This window comes from Phyllobates terribilis, unplaced genomic scaffold, assembly GCF_046119375.1.
Source record: "Phyllobates terribilis strain yellow unplaced genomic scaffold, ASM4611937v1 Scaffold_2__4_contigs__length_985480577, whole genome shotgun sequence".
NCBI classification, from domain to species: Eukaryota; Metazoa; Chordata; class Amphibia; order Anura; family Dendrobatidae; genus Phyllobates; species Phyllobates terribilis.
The window spans coordinates 772,139,295-772,164,993 of NW_027362762.1; positions in this window are offsets into that span (position 1 = coordinate 772,139,295).

Below are 25,699 nucleotides of genomic sequence, written 5' to 3' on the forward strand. Positions count from 1 at the left end.
AGCCGAAATGAGGATGCGCATAACCATGTGTGGATGTGAAGGGCTGCATGGGAATACACCTCCCAAAACAACACAGTGGATTTGACTTTATGTTACGCTGCTGTCATTTGGTGGTGATGAGAAGTCTGGCCCAATCTGTTCCTTGTTCACTTTGATAAGGGTCAGCTTGTCAGCATTGTCAGTTGACAGGCGAGTGTGCTTATCAGTTATAATTCCTCAAGCGGCACTAAAAACACGCTCCGATAACAAGCTAGCGGCAGGGCAGGACAGGATCTCCAAGACGTACAGAGCGAGTTCATTCCAAGTGTCCAGCTTGGATACCCAATAATTAAAAGGCACAGAGGAATCATGGAGGACGCTGGTACGGTCGGCAAGGTAGTCCCTCAGCATATTTTGAAACTTTCCACTCCCTGTTAGAGTACACTGCGCCTCAGGGCCTGTAAGCTGGGCAGGTCTCAGAAAACAGTCCCAGAATGTTGACAGTGTTCCACTGCCTCTGCTGGATTGGAGTTGCGTCTCTCTTACCTGTACGCCTTGGTTGGTCAACGAACTGTGACCTCTGCCGCTAGCGTGTTCAGATGGGAATTTTTTTAACAGTTCTGCAGCAAGGGCCTTGTGGTACTGCCCCATTTTTGTAGACCTCTCCACCTCAGGAATAAGAGAGTGAAAGTTATCCTTGTAGCGGGGGTCTAAAAGGGTCACCAACCAGTCATGACTGTCAACCAACATTTTGACACTGCGAGGGTCACGGTTAAGGCAGCGTAACATAAAGTCAGCCATGCATGCCAGACTGGTAATAGGCAAGACTTCCGAGTCCTCACCAAGATGACGACTGACCATGCTCTCCTCCTCCTCCTCCTCCCCCCGTCCTCAGGCCACCCACGCTGAACCGACGGTATGACAGTTGTACAGGTACTACCGTCTACAGCGCATGATACCAGCTCCTGTTCTTCCTCCTCCTCCTCTCCCTCATTGTCTTCCAATGCATGTTGTGATGAGATGAGGCTGGGCTGTGTGTAATCGCCTGCTATGGCTTCTTGATCCATCTCATCATACTCTGGCTGCAATGCCTCCTATTTAATTCTCTGCAGAGAGCGTTGCAAAAGACAGACAAGTGGGATGCTGACGCTAATGATAGCGTCATCGCCACTCACGATATTGGTGGATTCCTCAAAGTTTGTCAGGATGGTACATATGTCAAACATCCAGGTCTACTCCTGAGGTCTTATGTGTGGAGTCTGACCTGAATATCGATGGCCTTGTTGCAGCTGGTACTCCACAACTGCTCTCTTCTGCTCACAAATCCTTTGCAACATGTGGAGGGTAGAGTTCCAATGTGGTGGGACATCACACACCAGTCGGTGTGCCAGAAGCTGCAAACCCTGCTGCAACACAGCAAGGGCGGCAGAAGCTGTAGCCAACTTCCGAAAATGAGCTGACAGGCGGCACACTTTGACGAGCAGATCTGGCAACTCGGGGTACGATTTAAGAAACCGCTGAACCACGAGGTTAAGCACAAGAGCCAGGCATGGTAGGTGTGTGATCTCGCCTCGCCTCAGAGCCGCCACCAGGTTACGGCCATTGTCACACACGACCATGCCTGGATTTGGGTTCAGTGGTCTAAGCCACAGATCTGCCTGCTCTTTCACTGCTGTCCACAACTCACAAGCAGTGTGAGGTTTATCACCTAAGCTTATGAGTTTCAGCACAGCCTGTTGCCGCTTGGCTGAGGCAGAACTGCAGTGCTTCCAGCTTGTAACTGATGTTGTGATATCTGAGATGGAGGCTGAACATGAGGAGGAGGAGGATGCGCAGGAGCTGTACACTGTGGGGGCAACTCTGACTGACATAGGGCCCACAATCCTCGGTGTGTGGAGGATGTGTTCCGTCCCAAGGTCCGACTGGGTCCCGGCTTCCACTATGTTTACCCAGTGTGCCGTCAGGGAGATGTACCGTCCCTGGCCCCAAGCACTTGTCTACGTGTCCGTTGTCAGGTGGTCTCTCCCAGTAACTGCGTTGTTGATGGCACAGCAGATGTTTTGGGACACGTGCTTGTGTAGTGCGGGTATGACACACCGGCCAAAATTGTTTCGGCTGGGGACCGAGTACTGAGGGACGGCCACCGCCATAAGGTTGCAGTAGGATTCCGCCTCTATTAGCCTAAAAGGCAGCATTTCCAATGCAAGCAGTCATGAAATGTGCGAATTTTGGACTGTGGCCTGTGGGGCGTTGGCTGCGAATTTGCGCTTTCGTTCAAAGCTCTGGGATATGGACAATTGAACGCTGTGGTGGGACGTGGACATGGATGTTGATGCTGTTTCTTGAGAAACTGCCATAACAAGTGAAGACTGAGAGGAGGGGGCATCTTTGCATCTAGTATGGACAGGGGATTGCCTTGCACGCACAACAGGGGGTTCTCTTACATGCACAACAGCAGAAGAAGCATTGGTGATACCCACTGACACTGGTCGTGCACCCTTGGGTACTTTGCTGACATGTACCTGATCATGCTGGTGGTGGTCAGGCTGGTAGTTTTGTCACCCCTCCTGATGCTGGCCAGGCACGTGGTACAAATGGCCTTTTTGGGGTTATCATCAGAGTCTTTAAAAACATTCCAGACTGTGGAAGATCTACCGGTTGTACTGGCAACGTCCCTCATGTTGGTGTTACGGGGAACAGTTGCCCGCCTTCTGTCTGCGGCCACCACACTGCTTTTTCCTGCCTGTTGGGGTACTCTGCCTCCCTCCCCCTATGTGCTGCTGGCCTCGCTCTGGGTGTCCTCCTGCCACGTTGGGTCAGTTACTAGATCATTCACCACATCCTCCTCTTCAACTTCCGCACCATGGTCCTCCTCCTCACTTCGTGGCAATTGAGTCTCGCCATCGTCCACCTCTTGTGACAAATTGCCAGCATCGCCTTCCTGTGGCCGTGGCTGTTCAAATATTTGGCCATCGCTACATGGGATCTCCTCTTCCACCACTTCAAGCGGAGCAGGAGAGGGGCCAAAATATGGAAAAGGACCAGTGAACAGCTCTACAGAGTGTCCAACTGTGGGATCAGTTGCTGTCTGACGTCACTCGGCATGGTGGGAGGAAGGAGCATCAGGGTGAGGAGGAGTATGCTACCCAGTTAATATCCTGTTCACACTGATCAGTTCGCAATAGTGGTGCTGTTGTGTGCATCCATAGTAATTTGGTCAAGAATTGGGAGCGAGACGATGTGGCTGTTGGTTGTGGCACATTTTCTCCTTGGCCACAGCCCCGTCCTCTGCACGCACCATCACCAGAACGTCCAGTTCCACGTCCCTTGCCACGCGCCTTGCCCAATGTAATTGAAGTAAAATTGCTTACACTCGCACTATCAATGGCAAAAGAGTAATAAAATGGAGATTTGAACCGTGGAAGAGGAAAACCACAGTTCTAGTTATCTGGCCTACACCACCATCTTTTAAACAGATATATTTGTGTCTGAACAGTCAGCGACACACTCAAACTATTTTTTTTATGGAAAAAAAGCAAGCAGGTTGATAACACCCACATTTGAACCGTGGAAGAGGATAAACACAGTTCTCATTCTCTGGCCTACACCCAACTCTTTTAAACAGATATATTTGTGTCTGAACAGTCAGCGAGACACTCAAAATGTTTTTTTTTATGCAAAAAAGACACAAAAGTGGATAATACAGAGATTTGATCCGTGGAACTGCAAAACCAAAGTTATAATTTCCTGGTGTATACCAGACTTGTTAAAATAGATATATTTGTGTCTGAACAGTCAGCGACTCACTCAAACAGTTTTTTTTTTTATGGAAAAAAGGCAAGCAGGTTGATAACACATAGATTTTAACCGTGGAAGAGGAAAACCACAGTTCTATTTCTCTGGCCTACACCAGACTCTTTTAAACAGATATATCGGTGTCTGAACAGTCAGCGAGACACTCAATTTTTTTTTGGGGGGGGGGGAATACGAAAAGGTTAATAAGACGGGTATTTGTACAGTCTGACTGAGGGGAAAAACAAACAAACAGGATTTAGATGAAAAAAAAAAGATTTTTCCTGGCCCCTGAGACCTGGGGATAAGTCCAGTAATTTGACCAGCGGGAGCACACCGGACTGTAATGCAGTGTTTGTTGTTATAACCACTGTATCTCCTATACAGCCTGCCTGCCTGCCTGCCTGATATCTGGGATGGATATTAGTCCTGAGAAGGACTGTTTGTTTGATTTGGCAGGCTTTAGAGACCCTACACTACCTATTTTGCAGTATAAATCTCTCCCTAGCTCTGCTGCACTGACCCTACACTGTCTGATCCGGAGCGACTGTGTCCAAGATGGCGGCGCCCGGTTTTAAATACTCGAGGTGACGTTGTGCGGCCAGCCAATCACTGTAATGCCCACAAACAACATGGCTGATGCATTACATTGACTGGCTGGCAATCCCTGCATGTTCATTGGCTCTGTAAAGAGCGCCAAACCTGCAGGGCGGAGACTCGAGCTCCCGCCCGAGTAACCCGGAAATGCTCGGTGCTCGCCGAACATCCCAAGTAGTGAGATGCTCGGGCGAGTACCGAGCAGTGTCGAGCATGCTCGCTCAACATTAGAGCTTACCACTCTTTTTTGTAGATGTTTACAGGAGTGCTGCATGATGACCATGGACACCTGGGTGTTAAGAAGGCCATTGACTCAATAGTTGATCGATTCTACTGGCCAAGAAAGAAAGCTGACATTAAAGGGGTACTCTGATAAATGTAATAGAAATGAATAATTAAAATAAATAAAGTTCCGTAAAATATTTTAAATGTTACTATTTACCTTTATTTAGCGAAAAAAAATTGCAAAAATTTAATTTTTAGTTAGTACGCTATCAGGATTTTAAATATGTCAGGTCATAGCAGTTTCCAAGCCATCTGTGAGGTTGTAGGATGGGCTGTGTGAAGACGTGTGCTTGAGACAGACTTTGGGTGGGTGAGGTTAGCATCCTATCAGATATCATGAATGCACATTCCTCTGTTTACCCATACTGATAGGACAAGCAGATGAGCAAATGCATACTAAAGCAGGAGACAACCATTCTAGCAGACTGAGGTTTAACTCATTAGCCTGACAGGAGCAATTAAACTGTATACAGTTTATACTCATCTAGAATATATACAGTTGTGCTCAAAAGTTTACATACCCCGGCAGAATTTTTCCTTTCTTGGCCTTGTTCAGAGAACATGAATGATAACAATAAATCTTCATAATAATAATCTTCATAATAATTCATATTCTCTGAAACAGTAACCAAACACAATGCTCAAAAGTTTACATACCCCGGCAGAATTTTTCCTTTCTTTGTCTTGTTTCAGAGAATATGAATGATAACAAAAAACTTTTTCTCCACTCATGGTTATTGGTTAGGTGAAGCCATTTATTGTCAAACTACTGTGTTTTCTCTTTTTAAATCTTAATGACAACCAAAAACATCCAAATGACCCTGATCTAAAGTTCACATACCCCAGTTCTTAATACAGTGTACTGCCTCCTCTAACGTCAATGACAGCTTGAAGTCTTTTGTGGTAGTTGTGGATGAGGTTCTTTATTTTCTCAGATGGTAAAGCTGCACATTCTTCTTGGCAAAAAGCTTCCAGTTGAGGGAGATCTCAAGCCCACAGTTCAGGCTAGACAGCCCATGAATTTACAGGAACTGGAGGCTTTTGAATGATTTTGAGCAGCAGAGAGCAGTTGTTGAATACCAGCTTCAACACGTCTGTCAGCATTCAGGTCAACCTCCGCACATAAGAGCTGATGAGTGAGCATGGATATCTGACATATGTGCCCTCCTCCAAAACTTTATGGACTCCACCAAGATGATAAGCAGTGATGGCGCCATAATTAGTCACTTATCTGTCTACTGAAACGCTCACTGCTCACAATTAAAGAGGAGGCACTGCAGGCGGAGCATGGAACTATACAGGGTGATGCTACCCAGCTCAGCCTCATCTCATCTCAATGTGGATTGGGCGATAAGGAGGAGGCGGAAGAGAACATAGACAGTTGTACTCTTGGTGAGAACAGGGAAGTCTTGGCTGTTGGCAGTCTGGCACACAATTCTGACTGTTCCCCTGCCTTTACCATGACCATCGCGTTGTACGCATTTTGGGCATTACAGAAAACTGGCACGGCACAAGAGAATTCTTGGAGACGGAGGTGTGAGGTTCTGATTAAGGAGGATGTCTGTCTTAGATCAGTTGCAGAACGGAGGGCACAGGAGGGGTGAAACACAGAAATGAGGGAAGAGATATAGGCCAGTGCAGAACTGTGGACAGCTTGGTGGGCGAGAGAGATGACTTTGTATTGTATTCTGTAGTGATTGTTTAACCTAACCTGTGCAATGACTGGCAGAGGGTAGAGGCGTCGGTAAAGTGGCTTGATTGAAATATGACCCTGGCTGCTGCATTCAGAAGGGATTGGAGAGGAGACAGTTTGTTTAGAGGGAGACAGATTAGAAGAGAGTTTCACTAGTGAATAAGAATGACAGTAAGAGTTTTTGCAGTATCAAAGGAGAGAAAAGGTTGACTTCTGGAGATGTTTTTAAGGTGCAGGTGACATGAGCGAGTGAGTGATTTTCCACATTGAATAAAGGAAAGTTGTGCGTCAAATATGACTCCAAGATAGCAGGCGTGCCGAGTTGGAGTTATGGCAGCAGCACCTAAAGGAAATTGCAAAGTTAGGTATAGGTAGGTTTGTAGACGAAGGAAATCAAAGGAGTTCATTTTTGGAGATATTAAGTTCAGGCTCTGGTTGAAGAATTATAACAAAAAAGAATTCCCATCTGACAACGCTGGTGGCAGAGGTCACTGTCAGACAGTTCATTGGACAACCAAGGAGTACAAGCGAGGGAGACACAAACCAGATGCGGCAGAGGCAGGAGAACACTGTCAAAGGTGTGGGACAGTTTTCCCAGACCCTCCCAGCGCTCAGGCCCTGATACACGGGGTACTCTGACAAGGAGGGAAAAGTTTTGGAAAATGCAAGCTGGACACGTGGCATGAACTGTCTTTCTACGCCTTGGAGGTCCTGGCCACTAGCGTTTTGTCAGAGAAGGTTTTTAGTGCCGATGGTGGCATTATAACTGATAAAACTGATAGGTGCATCCACCTGTCAACTGAAAATGCTGACAGGCTAACTCTTATAAAAATGAACAAGGGCTGAATTGGGCAAGACTTCTCAACACCACCAGATGGATGATAGCATCAAACAAACTCAAATCCAGTGGTTATTTTTTGGGGGTCTATTCCCATGCACCCAGACATTGGTATACCCTTCAAAAATTGTTCTATTTTATGCCGCCCTCCCCATTCTCCTTATCTTCCACCACCATATCACCAGGGAGACTGTGATGCAACACCTACAGAAATTTTTTAAGGGTATTTTCTGATTAGAAACAACGAATATTTCAATATTCGTTTTACATTACAATCGCCGTTTTTGCAATTTTCTCCAATGTAATTGTTTAATATTTGCCGAACATTGCCGAACGCCATTGGATTCAATGGGTGCAAAAACCAAATGTAACACCTTTAAATGGGATGGGTGAGCATACAGTAGGTGAGGGTACAGCTGGTCATGCAGCGGTATGGTGGAGCAAGGGTTACTGCAGGTTGTAGACTTGTTGGAAGAGGTGAGTCTTCAGCTTCCTTTTAAAGGATTTCAACAGTAGGCGAGAGTCTAATATGTTGGGGTACAGAGTTCAAGAGTAGAAGGGATGCAAGGGAAAAATCTTGTATGCGATTGTGTAAAGAGGAGAGAAGACAAGAGTAGGGAAGGAGATCTTGAGAGGATCTGAGGTTGCGTGCAGGTATGTATCGGGAGACTAGTTCACAGATATATGGAGCAGACAGGTTGTGAATGGCTTTGCATGTCATGGTTACAGGTTCTGAACTGAAATATCTGGCCAATGGGGAGCCAGTGAAGGGATCATAGATTGCAATCTTATAGTTTGCTGGAGCCAGTCTACAGTAAAAAAAGTAGCCATAGAGTGTACGGGAACCTTCTAACACACTTTTCTTAGCTAGGGCAGCTTCTCGGCAGGGTTGGACGGGCCCACCAGAGAAGTGGCGACTCCTCCAGTGGGCCCTGGATTCTCCTTCAGGAGAGTTCATAGTACCGAGGTAAGTTTGTGATGATGATAGAGGCCACCATCTGCTTCGTTTTCTGTTACTTGGAATGCAAGCGCAAGTATGCAGCCAGCCACCCACAGGCTGCAATACTAAACTGCCACATTTCTGGACAGCTGCTTGCACTTGCACTTGAAATGTTGCCTTTTAGGCTCATGGAGGTGGAAGCTTTTCACAACCTCATGGCGGAGGCCGGGTCTCCATACTCGGTCCCCAGACGCCACTATTTCTCCTGGTGTCGTCTCCACCTTCCACAAGCACGGATCCCAGAACATTACTGCTAGTTCTTTTCTGTGGGAATCTGCTTTCCCCCTACCAGCCTGGAATATTTCCAGTGAACTATGGTATGACGCCATGGTATTAGCACTACCCCCAGTACCAGTAGCGAAGCCATCCCCAAATTCCTTCTCAGGAATTTTTCTTGGTAGACTGAGTGGCTGACCATATACATTCGTTTCTCACAAAGGAGCTTAAGATACTGAGTGGCAGTAGGTTAAAGTTTCTCCAGCCTGTTAGATATCAGAGGGTAAACGGCAGCACAGTGGCTCTGTGGTTAGCACTGAAGCCTTGCAGTGCTGGGATGCTGGGTTCTAATCCAAGCAAGAACAACATCTACAAGGATTTTGTATGCTCTCCCCGTGTTTGCATGGGTTTCTCCCTCAGTAAAAAAGCAGCCATAGAGTGTCCGGGAACTTTCCCACACACTTTTCTCAGCCAGGGCTGCTTCTCAGTGGGGTTGGATGGTCCCACCAGAGAATCCTCGGGTGGATCCTGGCTTCTCCATCAGGAGAGTTCATGATAGCGCAACCTTTGCAGCTGCTATGGGGCTCTTGAGCGGGGGAGACAGGTGGGCCCTCAGAATCAAATCCTCTGGTGGGCTCAATGTTTTCAGTCTGACACTGCTTCTCGATGAGAATTGTATTTCACCACAGCCATATTCTTTAGCTTGGTGAAAGGACTGGCATAGAGGGAAACCGTATCTTCTATGGCTGTAATTTCTCCGCCACCAGGTTCCGCCCATTGTCACACATGACCATGCCTTGCTGTAAGTTCAGCAGTGAGAGCCACAGATCAGGCTGCTCTGTTACAGCTTTCAACAACTCTGCAGTGGTGAGCGGTTTGTCACCTAAGTATTAAACATGTTATCTTCAACACAGCATGTTGCCGCTTGGCCAAGGCAGTGCTGCAGTGCTTTCAGCTTTTGACTGATGTGGTCATTTCGGAGATGGAGGCCGAACTGGAGGAGGTGCTGGAGCCGAACAATGTGATTACATTGAGGTTACATTGGTGAGTCTGGTTTTTATACTAAAGAAAGATCCTACTGTGTTTTTAGTATTTATTTTATTTTTTTTACATTTCTTCAAATGTGTATTGTAGTGTTGCGTCCTAATTTTTGGCAGCCCTTGAAATTGTTGCATATGCAATAACAGTATAGGAGACACACTCCTTAATAATGGGAAGGACAATTGAAATAGATTCTACATTCTAGAATATTAACTGTCTTATCCGAAATTCTTTTACGGGTGAGGTATCACAGTATGGATAGCGTATTACACTTATCCAGCCAGGTATTATTGCTTTATACTGCGTGCTGCTGGTGCTGCCCAAAAAACATTAAAATCTATTCTATTCTCTATCGATGACGATGTTAGATGCATTTACAATGGGAACAGGTGCTGCTAGGTGGTATCATCACCAGCTACAGATGATTGTTCACTCTGGTCGCATAAATGTCTTCCACAGTCCATAACTTTATTTTTTTTTATTTCTTTGGTCTTATATACAAGTCTTTACCCTGGAAATGATGTTTCTTAACATTTTTTCCATTTTAGCTTGTTTTTTGTATGTTTTTTTTTCGTCAGTCCGCAAAAGTGGCGTAACACTCTGACAGCATTGTTCACAGATATGCTATTTGTCAGCCACCAACTGAGAAGAGGTTTGAACCCTCAACTGCAATACTTTAAATGGAGTGTAATATTTGACACCCTCACAATAATTGCTGGATTATTAGGGCAGTCATATGGGATAATGACTGATGGCCACGGCTTCCGACAGTCGCCTAATAGTATGGTATTTGTCAGCGACCAAGTGTCAATTTCTTCAAAAAAACACAGGTGGCTGACTTTTAAAGGAGTGGAATATTTGCCACGCTCCACAAAATTTCTGAATTATTACGGCAGTCATATGGATCACGTGCATCTGATCATTGAAAAAAGTTCCTCTGCTTCCACAATACAGTAATATGAATAAAACTAAAAAAATCAAGGCTGTATTCTGCGAACAAGCAAATGGAGCTCTATAATGGTGTGCACTGACACACTGCTACAATCTATAAATGGAGGACAATATTTTCCACGTTCACTACAAATGGCTGGATTTGAACCGCAGATATATGTGATATTGCTGACAGAGAACCACAGTTTTAATTAGCAGGCCTGTAATTTACTAATATTATTCTACACAGAGACCTAGTGAATAGCTGGACCGACACACTGCAACAGAATGGAAATGGAAGAAATTTCTGATTTTCGAACAGTCTTATAGGTGATTTGTCTGACAGAGAACCACGGTTTTAAATAGGAGGCCTGTAATTTACTAATAATATTCTTCACAGACACCTAGTGTGAATAGTCTGACAGACACACTGCAACTGAATGGAAAAGGAGGCCAATATTTTCCACGTTCAGTTCAAATTTCTGGATTTTTATCACTGAAATATGGAACAAATCTGACTTTATTCTGCAGTGAGAACAAGCAAATGGAGCAGAAAAATAGTGTACTCTGGATTGCTTTGGATGGTATCTGGGGCTTTGTCTACAAATATCTGTAATTATTATAGCAGCAGCAGACTGGACGTTCAATGGACCCTCTTGTGCTGTATCATACACTGCAGTCTGGCACATATAATGCCTCCCTGTCTAGCACTGATTATATGCAGCTGGATTAGTCCTCAGAAGGACTGTTAATTCAGATGGATATATATATATATATATACAGTACAGACCAAAAGTTTGGACACACCTTCTCATTTAAAGATTTTTCTGTATTTTCGTGACTTTGAAAATTGTACATTGACACTGAAGGCATAAAAACTATGAATTAACACATGTGGAATTATATACTTAACAAAAAAGTGTGAAACAACAGAAAATTTGTCTTATATTCTAGGTTCTTCAAAGTAGCCACCTTTTGCTTTGATGACTGCTTTGCTCACTCTTGGCATTCTCTTGATGAACTTCAAGAGGTAGTCATCAGAAATGGTCTTCCAACAATCTTAAAGGAGTTCCCAGAGATGCTTAGCACTCTTTGGCTCTCTTGCCTTCACTCTGCGGTCCAGCTCACCACAAACCATCTCGATTGGGTTCAGGTCTGGTGACTTTGGAGGCCAGCACCTCATCACTACCCCTCTTGGTAAAATAGCCCTTACACAGCCTGGAGGGGTTATTGTCCTGTTGAAAAATAAATGATTGTCCAACTAAACGCAAACCGGATGGAATAGCATGCCGCTACAAGATGCTGTGGTAGCCATGCTGGCTCAGTATGCCTTAAGTTTTGAATAAATCCCCAACAGTGTCACCAGCAAAGCACCCCAACACCATTACACCTCCTCCTCCATGCTTCACAGTGGGAACAAGGCATGTAGAGTCCATCTGTTCACCTTTTCTGCGTTGCACAAAGACACGGTGGTTGGAACCAAAGATCTCAAATTTGGACTCATCAGACCAAAGCACAGATTTCCACTGGTCTAATGTCCATTCCTTGCGTTCTTTAGCCCAAACAAGTCTCTTCTGCTTGTTGCCTGTCCTTAGCAGTGGCTTCCTAGCAGCTATTTTACCATGAAGGCCTGCTTCACAAAGTCTCCTCTTAACAGTTGTTGTAGAGATGTGTCTGCTGCTAGAACTCTGTGTGGCACTGACCTGGTCTCTAATCTGAACTGCTGTTAACCTGCAATTTCTGAGGCTAGTGACTCAGATAAACTTATCCTCAGAAGCAGAGGTGACTCTTGGTCTTCCTTTCCTGGGGCGGTCCTCATGTGAGCCAGTTTCTTTGTAGCTCTTGATGGTTTTTGCAACTGCACTTGGGGACACTTTCAAAGTTTGCCCAATTTTTCAGACTGACTGATCTTCATTTCTTAAAGTAATGATGGCCACTAGTTTTTCTTTACTTAGCTGCTTTTTTCTTGCCTTAATACAAATTCTAACAGTCTATTCAGTAGGACTATCAGCTGTGTATCCACCTGATTTCTGCCCAACACAACTGATGGTCCCAACCTCATTTATAAGGCAAGAAATCTCACTTAGTAAACCTGACAGGGCACACCTGTGAAGTGAAAACCATTTCCAGTGACTACCTTTTGAAGCTCATCAAGAGAATGCCAAGAGTGTGCAAATCAGTCATCAAAGCAAAAGGTGGCTACTTTGAAGAACCTAGAATATAAGACATATTTTCAGTTGTTTCACACTTTTTTGTTAGGTATATAATTCCACATTTGTTAATTCATAGTTTTGATGCCTTCAGTGTGAATGTACAATTTTCAAAGTCATGAAAATACAGAAAAATCTTTAAATGAGAAGGTGTGTCCAAACTTTTGGTCTGTACTGTATATATATACAGTATGTTGTTTAATACCTATACTAACAGGATGTTCAATGGACTCTTTTGTGCTGTATCATGCACTGCAGTCTGCCACATACCCTGCCTGTCTACTTAACTCCTGCTATCATCACTGAATATATGCACCTGGATTAGTCCTAAGGACTGTTAGTTCAGTTGGATATATATATATATATATATATATATATATATATATATATATATATACGTTGTGGAATACCTATCTATAACATAACCGGAGATGCGTCCCTCTGTCTGAAGCCTGGAGCCGTTATAGGTAAGAGGGGTGTATGGCGCCAGAAATCGCGGTATGCGTAGACACTGAATGCATACTGCGATCTCCGGCGCCATACTTACATACTTACCAGACCGGGAGGAGCTTTGCCGTGGCGCCTCTCCTCACCGGAGACCGGGGTAGGAGTGAGGCGTCGGAATCGGAGCATAGCGCTATCCAGCGCCATTTTACTGAGGACACATTTGCAGTGTGTCTTCAGCAAAATGCCAGACAGCGCGGTATGAGCACATGTGTATTCCGGCGCCACACTCCTCCCCCAGCCTCCTACAGAACAGGACACAGCACTGGAGCCCAGGGAAGAAAGGTGAGTATAATTGTTAATTTTTTTGTATGTGTGCAGCGTGATAGGGATGAGGGGCCATACATACCAGGATTTTGGGATAAGGGTGCCACACATACCAGGATTGGGGGATGACGGGGCCACACATACCAGGATTGGGGAATGAAGGGTGCCATGCATACCAGAATTGGGGATGAAGGGTGCCATGCATACCATGATTGGGAGGTGAGGGGACCATGCATGCCAGGATTGGGGGTGAAGGGACCATGCATACCAGGATTGGGGTTGAGGGGTGCCAAGCATACCAGCATTGGGGATGAGGAGTACCATACATAACATGATTGGGGGGTGAGGGGTGACATGCATACCAGGATTGGCGGGTGAGGGGCTACCATTCATACCAGGATTGGGGGTGAGGGACCATGCATACCAGGATTAGGGGTGAGGGGTGCCATACATACTAGAATTGGGGGGTGAGGAGGCCATGCATACCAGGATTGGGGACTGAGGGTCTACTATGCATGCCAGGATTGGGGGGTGAGAGGACCATGAATACCTGGATTAGGGGTGAGGGGTGCCAAGCATACAAGCATTGGGGATGAGGGGTACCATGCATACCAGGATTGAGGGGTGAGGGGTGCCATGCATATGAAGATTGGTGCGTGACGGGTACCATGCATTCCAGGATTGGGGGTAAGGGGACCATGCATACCAGGATTGGGGGGTGAGGGGTGCCATGCATACCAGGAATGGGGGGTGAGGGTTGCCATGCATACTAGCATTGGGGATGAGTGGTACTATACATAACAGGGTTGGGAGGTGAGGGGTGCCATGCATACCAGGATTGGGGGTTGAGGGGGTAACATGCATTCCAGGATTGGGGGGTGAGGGGACCATGCATACCAGGATAGGGATGAGGGGATAACATGCATACCAGGAATGGGGGGTGAGGGGACCATGCATAAAAGGATTGATGGGTGAGGGAACCATGAATACCAGGATTGGGGGGTGAGGGGTGCCATGCATACCAGGATTGGGGGGTGAGGGGGTACCTTGCATACCAGGATTTAGGGGTGAGGGGACCATGCATACCAGGATAGGGATGAGGGGAAACCATGCATAGCAGGATTGGGGTTTGAGGGGGTCATGCATACCATGATAGCAATGAGGTGGTACCATGCATACCAGGATTGGGGGGTGAGGGGACCATGCATACCAGATTTGGGGGGTGAGGGAACCATGTATACCAGGATTGAGGGGTGCCATGCATACCAGGATTGGGGGGTGAGGGGTTCCATACATACCAGGATTGGGGGATGAGGGGACCATGCATACCAGGATTGGGGGGTGAGGGGACCATGAATACCAGAATGAGGAATGGGGTGCCATGCATTCCAGGATGAGGGGCACCATGCATACCAGGATTGGGGGTGAGGGGACCATGCATACCAGGATTGAGAGGTGAGGGGTGCCATGCATACCAGAAAAGGGATGAGGGGTACCATGCATACCAGGATTGGAATGCAGGGTACCATGCATACCAAGATGAGAGGTACCATGCATACTAGAATAGGGATGATGGGTACCATGCATACCAGAATAGGGAAGAGGGGTACCATGCATACCAGGATAAGGGATAGGGTGCCATGCATACCAGGATAAGGGATGGGGTGCCATGCATACCAGGATTGGGGGACAAGTAGTGCCATGCATACCAGGATAGGGATGATGGGGCCATGCATACCAGCATTGGGGATGAGGAGTACCATACATACCATGATTGGGGGGTGAGGGGTGACATGCATACCAGGATTGGCGGGTGAGGGGCTACCATTCATACCAGGATTGGGGGGTGAGGGACCATGCATACCAGGATTAGGGGTGAGGGGTGCCATACATGCCAGGATTGAGGGGTCAGGAGGCCATGCATACCAGGATTGGGGGCTGAGGGTCTACCATGCATGCCAGGATTGGGGGGTGAGAGGACCATGCATACCCGCATTGGGGATGAGGGGTACCATACATACCAGGATTGAGGGGTGAGGGGTGCCATGCATATGAAGATTGGGGGGTGAGGGGTACCATGCATTCCAGGATTGTGGAGTAAGGGGACCATGCATACCAGGATTGGGGGGTGAGGGGTGCCATGCATACCAGGAAAGGGGGGTGAGGGTTGCCATGCATACCAGCATTGGAGATGAGTGGTACTATACATACCAGGGTTGGGAGGTGAGGTGTGCCAAGCATACCAGGATTGGGGGTTGAGGGGGTACCATGCATTCCAGGATTGGGGGGTGAGGGGACCATGCATACCAGGATAGGGATGAGGGGGTACCATGCATACCAGGAATGGGGGGTGAGGGGACCATGCATACCAGGAATGAGGTGTGAGGGGACCATGAATACCAAGATTGGGGGGTGAGGGGTGCCATGCATACCAGGATTGGGGGGTGAGGGGGTACCTTGCATACCAGGATTTAGGTGTTAGGGGACCATGCATACCAGGATAGGGATGAGGGGATACCATGCATACCAGGATTGGGGTTTGAGGGGGTCATGCATACCAGGATAGCAATGAGGTGGTACCATGCATACCAGGATTGGGGGGTGAGGGGACCATGCATACCAGGGTTGGGGGTGAGGGGACCATGCATACCAGGATTGAGGGGTGCCATGCATACCAGGATTGGGGGTTGAGGGGTTCCATACATACTAGGATAGTGATGATGGGTACCATGCATACCAGAATTGGGGGGTGAGGGGACCAGGCATAAAAGGATTGGGGGATGAGGGGACCATGCATACCAGGATTGGGGGATGAGTGGCGGACCATGCATACCAGGATTGGGGGGTGAGGGGACCATGCATACCAGAATGAGGAATGGGGTGCCATGCATACCAGGATGAGGGGTACCACACATACCTGGATTGGGGGGTGAGGGGACCATGCATACCAGGATTGGGGGGGTGAGGGGACGATGCATTTCAGGATTGGGGGTGAGGGGACCATGCATACCAGGATTGAGAGGTGAGGGGTGCCATGCATACCAGCATTGGGGATGAGAGGTACCATGCATACCAGAAAAGGGATGAGGGGTATCATGCATACCAGGATAGGAATGCAGGGTACCATGCATACCAAGATGAGAGGTACCATGCATACCAGAATAGGGATGATGGGTACCATGCATACCAGAATAAGGAAGAGGGGTACCATGCATACCAGGATAAGGGATAGGGTGCCATGCATACCAGGATAAGGGATTGGGTGCCATGCATACCAGGATTGGGAAACAAGGAGTTCCATGCATACCAGGATAGGGATGAGGGGGCCATACATACCAGGATTGGGGATGAGGGAACCATGCATACCAGGATGAGGGATCGGGTGCCAAGCATACCAGGATTGGGGGTTGAGGGGGTACCATGCATTCCAGGATTGGGGGGTGAGGGGACCATGCATACCAGGATAGGGATGAGGGGGTACCATGCATACCAGGAATGGGGGGTGAGGGGACCATGCATACCAGGAATGAGGTGTGAGGGGACCATGAATACCAAGATTGGGGGGTGAGGGGTGCCATGCATACCAGGATTGGGGGGTGAGGGGGTACCTTGCATACCAGGATTTAGGTGTTAGGGGACCATGCATACCAGGATAGGGATGAGGGGATACCATGCATACCAGGATTGGGGCTTGAGGGGGTCATGCATACCAGGATAGCAATGAGGTGGTACCATGCATACCAGGATTGGGGGGTGAGGGGACCATGCATACCAGGGTTGGGGGTGAGGGGACCATGCATACCAGGATTGAGGGGTGCCATGCATACCAGGATTGGGGGTTGAGGGGTTCCATACATACTAGGATAGGGATGATGGGTACCATGCATACCAGAATTGGGGGGTGAGGGGACCAGGCATAAAAGGATTGGGGGATGAGGGGACCATGCATACCAGGATTGGGGGATGAGTGGGGGACCATGCATACCAGGATTGGGGGGTGAGGGGACCATGCATACCAGAATGAGGAATGGGGTGCCATGCATACCAGGATGAGGGGTACCACACATACCTGGATTGGGGGGTGAGGGGACCATGCATACCAGGATTGGGGGGGGTGAGGGGACGATGCATTTCAGGATTGGGGGTGAGGGGACCATGCATACCAGGATTGAGAGGTGAGGGGTGCCATGCATACCAGCATTGGGGATGAGAGGTACCATGCATACCAGAAAAGGGATGAGGGGTATCATGCATACCAGGATAGGAATGCAGGGTACCATGCATACCAAGATGAGAGGTACCATGCATACCAGAATAGGGATGATGGGTACCATGCATACCAGAATAAGGAAGAGGGGTACCATGCATACCAGGATAAGGGATAGGGTGCCATGCATACCAGGATAAGGGATTGGGTGCCATGCATACCAGGATTGGGAAACAAGGAGTTCCATGCATACCAGGATAGGGATGAGGGGGCCATACATACCAGGATTGGGGATGAGGGAACCATGCATACCAGGATGAGGGATTGGGTGCCATGCATACCAGGATTGGGGGATGAGGGGTGCCATGTACAGTATACCAGGATGAGGGGTACCATACATACCATGATAGGGATGAGGGGTACCATACATACCAGGATGAGGGAAGGGGTGCCATTCATACCAGGATTGGGGGATGAGAAGTGCCATGCATACCACGATTGGGGATGAGGAAACCATGCATACCAGGATGAGGGATTGGGTGCCATGCATACCAGGATTAGGGGATTATGAAGCCATGCATACCAGGATGAGGGATTGGGTGCCATGCATACCAGGATTGGGGGATCAGGGGTGCCATGTATACCAAATTTGGGATGAGGGAGCCATGCATACCATGATGAGAGATTGGGTGCCATGCATACCAGGATTGGGATGAGGGGTGAAATGTTTACCAGATTTGGAAAGAGGGGGCCATGCATACCAGGATGAAAAATGGAGTACCATGCATAACAGGATTGGGGATGAGGGGTGCCATGCATACCAGTATTGGGGATGAGGGGGCCATGCATACCAGGATTGGGGGATGAGGGGTGCCATGTATACCAAATTTGGGATGAGGGGGCCATGCATACCAGGATGAGAGATTGGGTGCCATGCTTACCAGGATTGGGATGAGGGGTGAAATGTTTACCAGATTTGGAATGAGGGGGCCATGTATACCAGGATGAAAGATGGAGTACCATGCATAACAGGATTGGGGATGAGGAGTGTCATGCATAACAGAATTGGGGATGAGGGGTGCCATGCATACCAGTATTGGGGATGAGGGAGCCATGCATACCAGGATGAGGATAAGGTGCCATGCATACCAGGATTGGTAGGAGGGGTGCCATGTACAGTATACAAGATTTGGGATGAGGGGGCCATGCATACCAGGATGAAAGATGGGATGCCATGCATACCAGGATTGGGATGAGGGGTGCAATGTATACCAGATTTGGAATGAGGGGCCATGCATACCTGGATGAGAGATGGGGTGCCATGCATACCAGGATTGGGATGAGGGGTGCCATATATACCAGATTTGGAATGAGGGGTACCATGCGTACCAGGATTGGAGATGAGGGGTGCCATGCATACCAGGATTGGGAATGAGATGTGCCACGCATTCCAGGATTGAGGATGAGGGGTGCCATGCATACCAGGATTGTGGATGAGGGGTGCCATGCATATTCGGATAGGGATGAGGGTTACCATGCATACAGGATACGGATGTGGGTGGCCATGCATACCAGGATTTGGATGAAGGGCCATGCATACCAGGATAGGGATGAGGGGTACCATGTATACCAGGATAAGGATGAGGGGTACCATGCATACCAGGATGAGGGATGGGGTGCCCTGCATACCAGGATAGGGATGAGGGGTACCATCCATACCAGGATGAGGGGTACCATACATACCAGGATAGGGATGAGAGATGGAGTACCATGCATACCAGAATAGGGATGAGGAGTGCCATGCATACCAGGATGGGGGTGTGGGGCACATGCAAACCAGGAAAAGGATGACGGAGCCATGCATATCAGAATTGGGTATGAGGGAGCCATGCATACCAGGATTGGGAATGAGGGATGCCATGCATACCAGGATTGGGGGTGAGGGATGCCATTCATACCAGGATTGGGGATGAGAGGGGTACCATGCATACCAGGATTGGGGGTGAGGGGTGCCATGCATACCAGGATTGGGGGTGAAGGGTTTCATGCATACCATGATGGGGATGAGGGGTTCCATGCATACCAGGATGGGGATGAGGGATGCCATGCATACCAGGATGGGAATGAGGGGTGCCATGCATAACAGGATGGGGATGAGAGGTGCCATGCATACCAGAATGGGGATGAGGGGTGCCATGCATACCAGGATAGGGATGAGGGGTGCCATGCATACCAGGATAGGATGGGGGCAGCACATAACAGGAACAGGATGGGGGCAGCACAAATACCAGGATGGGGGCAGCACAAATACAAGGATGAGAGACCGTATACCAATAAAAATGCTCACCACCAGGGCGCAGAACGGGTTCAATAGCTAATACTAACTATAAACAAGCAAATCTCTCCCTGACACAGGAGCACCTCTCTCTACTCTGCCTGATTCAGGTGTAGACTGTGACGAGCATAGCGGCGCCAGGTCTTATATACACCTGATGATGCTGTGCGGCTAGTCAATCACTGTAATGCCACAACGAAAATGGCCACGGCATTACAGTGCATTGCAGGCAATCCCTGCATGTTCATTGGCTCTCTAAATAGCACCAAACATGCAGGGAGGGAACCCGAGTTCCTACCCGAGCAACCCGGAAATACTTGCCGTGCGCCAAGCTTGTCGAGCACAGTGATGCTCGGGTGAGTAACGAGCAGTGATGAGCACATTCGTTCATCACTACTGAGGACACCATAAAGTAGTGACAGAGCCCTGCTTTCAACTATGTGCCACTTATCTGACTTGTAGCAAAAGTCTTGATAAAAGCCCAAATTTACTGCATGAAATGCTGGAATCCTCTCCCCAATATCCATGAGTAACCCAAAACTGATTGACAGTTCTCTCCCTGTGCATAGCATAGGTAAAAGCTGTCAATCAGTCTCAAGCAATACGCAATATATAAGATCCTTTTAGCAAATTGGCAGCAAAAAGTTATCATTTTTCAGTATATAAATAGAATGTTTACTGCTTTTGGTAAATTATATAAAGGCCAATTACTGCCTAAAGATATTCTTTAAAATGATGTCTACCTGCTGGCTTTTAGCTAAATTAGTCTCCATGACAACATCAGATATGAAACCCATAATGCAAGGAGCAATGTACAATGCACTAACACAACATCATGTTAATTTCCATAATGCAGCAGACAAACAAAATATTTAGAGCACAAAAATATGAGAATTACTGCATATAAATGAGATTGTATATGTGAAATAATCAAGCCTTTGTTGGACCTTACAGTGACATTTCTACGTTCTCAAATTTACTTTGCATGCATTACTTTATTATATATTATCATCATATTATCATTGTGTTTCCATATCTCAAATGATTTCATGTTAAAATGGTTGCTCAATACAGTACAACGTCCTCTTAACAGCTCCACTTTTCATCATAAAAATAAAAACCTGCATGCTTACTTTCTGGACTGGTGCCATTCCTTTAATGACAGTGATGTATCCCCCAGGTGGTTGCACAAAATTGTTATGTCACAAAACCACTTCAGTTAATGATCACACAATGATCGGCTACAGCCTTTACTATTCTGACAGACAAGATTTCTTCTCTCACAGAATACTGAATATTGCAGTCAATCATCTGCTGGTTGACTCTAACAGTCATGTTATATTAAAATTTCATGTGATCACCATGGACGCAGCCCAGCTTTCAAAGAAACTCCACTGATCCAGGATGTAACCATGCAACTTCTTAATTTAATCATGGACAGCGGAGTTGTTAATAAGGGGTTGTAATGTGCAGGACAACCCTTTTAATTACAAAATTATGCTGAGAATACACAGGAGAACAAATGGCACTGTATGACTTTTAGATACAATTGGCAAGGGAAGACTCTCATACAATGTAACAAAGGGAGAGTTCCCAGAATAATCAGTCATTTAATTGTTATGAGAAAATTAAGCCCAAGGAAGCAAATCTGTACAATTATCTTGATAAGAATTAATCAGTAGAAATTTTTCCTTGGACTGAGTGACTCTCTCAGTTTGCTCATTATTTTGGGAAAGTTAGGCTGAGATGAAGTCTAAGTAGATTTTTAAATTCTTATAGAGCACTCTTCAGAACCTGTGTGAGTTAGGAGTGGAAATGAAAAATTTCTTTGAAAAATACTTAGGCCAGCTGTAGCGCAGATGGAAGACCTGGCGATGAAAAAAATAATCTTGGATAAACAGACGACTAAAATAAAGATAGTAGTGAAACCTTTTGCCTCAGTGAAATACATAGTAACGTCCATAACAATCTCAGCTTTGGGCTCTTGTGTTATATGAAGATTAATGACGTGCACCTAATGTGGTGGAGGTTTGATTTGAGCACAGAGATGGCAGGATGCCACAAATTCTTTAATATCTTGTTTTCTTTTGGGACACCAGTAGAAATGAAAAAGAGTTTTTCAGTTCACTTAATACCTGGGTGAACAAAGAAGGAGCACAAGAAAAGATGTTGCGGCATTGTGCATGAGAATAAAGAACATTTTTTGGGTGGAGAACTTAAAAAATAATAGATGGAAACAAGGATACATTAAGATTCAATTACATGTGATGGCACATTTTCAGAAGCATAATATGGATTAAAGGATCTGGATTGGGTTTGAGCCCTGCAGTTTTTCTCAGCAGGTTGGTAGGTGAGAATGAAGTCAAACCAAGATGAGAGCAAGAGTATCCGTAGAGCCAGACAGCTATTCAGCTTATAGGCTGTATGATGATATTCTAAGTTGTTATGGTCAGTAAAAATGGTCACCAGGAACTTATATCAATCAAGGATATGTCAATATTCCTCTAGGGCTATCGTCATGGCTATGAGGTCACTAAAAGGACAATTTTGTTCTGCAGGAGATAATTTTTTGGAGAAGAATCCACAATGTTGATTTCTTGATTTACGAGGAACAAAACTGTTCCTATACCATTCAACAACATGTAAAAATTTAAATATGAATACAGGAGTGCCTCAAGAAAAGGGACCATAGTGAAAGTCCATAAGGAAAAATATATAGGATCACAAAATAATGATACATAAATCAGCAATAGTGCATATTGACAAAATATAGGACACAACATAGCTTGTTAAGTGTGCATAATATGTGACGATAAGATGTAGTGTAAGATGGTGTTTCAAAAGATAAAAGATATTACCTACAAACTTGTTTTTCTAACTGCTGCATGGAAGATGAGATGGACCCCATAGAGGCAGTGTTGAATTTTAGTGATGGTGATTGAGATAACGCTTTAAGACCATTTTGAAAACAAGGTGATCTTCACTGGGCCACAGACATATCTAAAGCACTGGTGTGTCAGAAAGTGGTAAAACGAAAAAAATAATGCTCTCAAGGTGTAGTGCTCCAATATGAAGAGTCATGTTCTCATTGCAAAATTAGATACAACAACTAGAGACCGTGGTGCTATTTGAGGAACTTCAGAGATGTCTGCAAGGAAACCAAAATAATTTTCAACCTTTTGGGTAGAGAGAGGTCAATAATAATGCAGTTCTGGAAATAATGAAATATTGTGCAATAAACACAGAGGAAATTATAGAAAGTATAGAAGGGTTAATACTTTTCTCTATATTCTAGATTTTTTAGCATTACCTAGTCTCATAGTCTTATACTTTGTTTAATATTTTTCTATCTCATATACAATGTTTTAAGAAAACTGTGTTTTATGGGTAGTATACTAGTGTTGAGCCACCCCCGTAGTGTTCGAGTTCGGTTCGGTTCGTCGAACACCCGTGTGTTCGCCGAACTGTTCGTCGAACTGTTCGTCGAACACCTTCGAACACCGTTAAAACCAATGGCAGGCAAACAAAAACACATAGAAACAAATAGAAAACACCTTCAAAGGTGTCCAAAAGCTGACAAACTGCTCAGAAGACACAACTAACACATGGAAAAGTGACAAGTACATATAGTCATGCGAAAAGAAAAGAGGTGGAGGAGTAAAAGGAGGGGGAGACACAGATATAGGCATGTCATGCCCTTCTAAAATCCAAAAAGTGAGAAGCCGACACGTTCAGTCCGCTCCTGCCCGTGCCACCTCCGCATCGCCGGGTTTGTGCCAGAGCCGCGGTGAACCCTGACGGCCAGCCCCCCTCTCCCAATACTGGTGCCTGTCCGTTGGTGGGTTGAGCGAGCCCCCCTGTGGTGGAGGCAGCTCTAAGCTTTTTAATTTAAATTGTCTCTCTAATTTGAATGAATACTTTTTAAATCCATTTACAAGGATCTATTGGAGGGCAAGTCTCATGCCAGCAGCTGCGTAATTCCAGCTCCAGTAGCGTCCACTAAAGCTGCTTCAGTTAAAAAGCTTTTATAAGGATCGAGCTCGGCTGTCCACCGCAAGGCATCCTACTGCCAGTCCCAGCCCCTATGCCTTGGGGTGCCTCCTGATGCTCTTCACTGAGTATCCCGTGGTCCCGAAGCATTTCCTTTGAAAAAATGAAGTGTCCAAACTACAGGTGGTGTAGCTTGCTAAACAGCCGGGATAATCCGCTGACTAGCAGACACTGCTACTAGGCACAAAGTATTTCCTGGGCTAGATGCAGTTAAAAATTTGTAATTAGATACTCTCGTTGGATGCTGAGAAAGCATTCCATAGAGTCTCCTGGCACGCCATATATGATTCTCTTAAAAAGCTTGGGGTATGGGTCTAGGGGACCCTTTTATAGCCAAAATCACGGCCCTTTATCGCAATACGTCACCTAGGCTGAAGATAAATGGAACTGTAGCACCCTGAGGGCTCGGTTGCTACAGAGGTATTGCACCTCACCCAGAGGTGTGATATCTCACTCTCAGGTAAGGATGTAGTGTGGATCAGGACCCGACACCTGCATGCATTACACACATTGCCGTGGGGCAGGGCGACCAATATGCCCCTGAGATGGGCACGACAGTCCCTGTCCCTGGCTGGAGTGGGGGGAGGGAACACTGAGGAAGGGGAACCCTGTAGTGCAGGAGCAGGGAGGAAGCAGTTCCTGGGTGCATTGAGAAGGGAGTATAAAAGGTGGGCACCATCTTAGTTCAGTGCAGAGAAGTCTGAGCAGAAGTGGCAGGGAGCAGGGGCTCTGCATGAGCTCTGCTCCGGAGGCGGGCCTAGTAACAGAGGCCCAGGCCTGGAAGAGGGAGAAGGAAGGAAGAGGAGCGGAGAAGGCTCCAGGAACAAGGAACGAAGGGATCCCAGGGGTGCGGACGGGCGAGTCGCCACCGCACGCCCGAATCCACCTGCGTGGAGGGGTCAGGCCAAAGGGGGAGACCGGTCCCCGAAACTAGTGGAGGCAGGAAACGACCCTCAGCTAGAAACAGGAGGCTGTGACATTTTATGTGGCGCAGCCCCTCGCTACACCCGCTAGGAAGGCACCACATAGGGTCAGGGAAACTGGCACCAAGTTTACCAAGAGGAGGCCCGAGGCAGCCGGACAGAAGGGTTGGTAAGAAAGGCCAGACAAAGGACACACAAAGGGGGTCCTGTGAAGCGCTCCAAAGTTATCTGGGAGTTGTCTGAGCCCCTCACCTGGTGAGCACAGTACGACGTGGGCAGCCGTTACCTGCAGACGTGGTCTAGATAATAAGAACTGTGAGTAAAGGCCCTGGACTGCATCACTGACTCCGTGTCGTTACTGCTGCTGCCCTGCACCATCACCCCCATCCTCCGCATACACTGCCCTGAGGCTATACTCCTCCCGTGGGGAGTTATGCTACGCTCTGCTGCACCCACAACACCAGCCTCAGCGGACTGCCCTGGAGCGGCGGTTCACTCTGACCGCAATCCACGGGTGGCGTAGTCGGACATTTAAACATCAAAACCACATAAATAGTTCCGCCACTGGTTTGACCGTCCTGAGCCACTGAACCGGGTCGCCGCCACGGAGACTACAACCACCAGCATCCACCAAAAAGGGTCCGGCTCCGGGTGTCCCAAGGCCCAGGGGGCGCGTCAGAACATTTTCATCACCTTTCACAATCACCAATGGGACAAGGCAGGGATGTTCTCTGTCCCCTCTCTTATACTTCCTAGTGACAGAGCACCTGCTCTCATCAATTCGCCATAACCCCAATATTAGGTGGATTGAGGTGGGAGGCACCGAGTACAA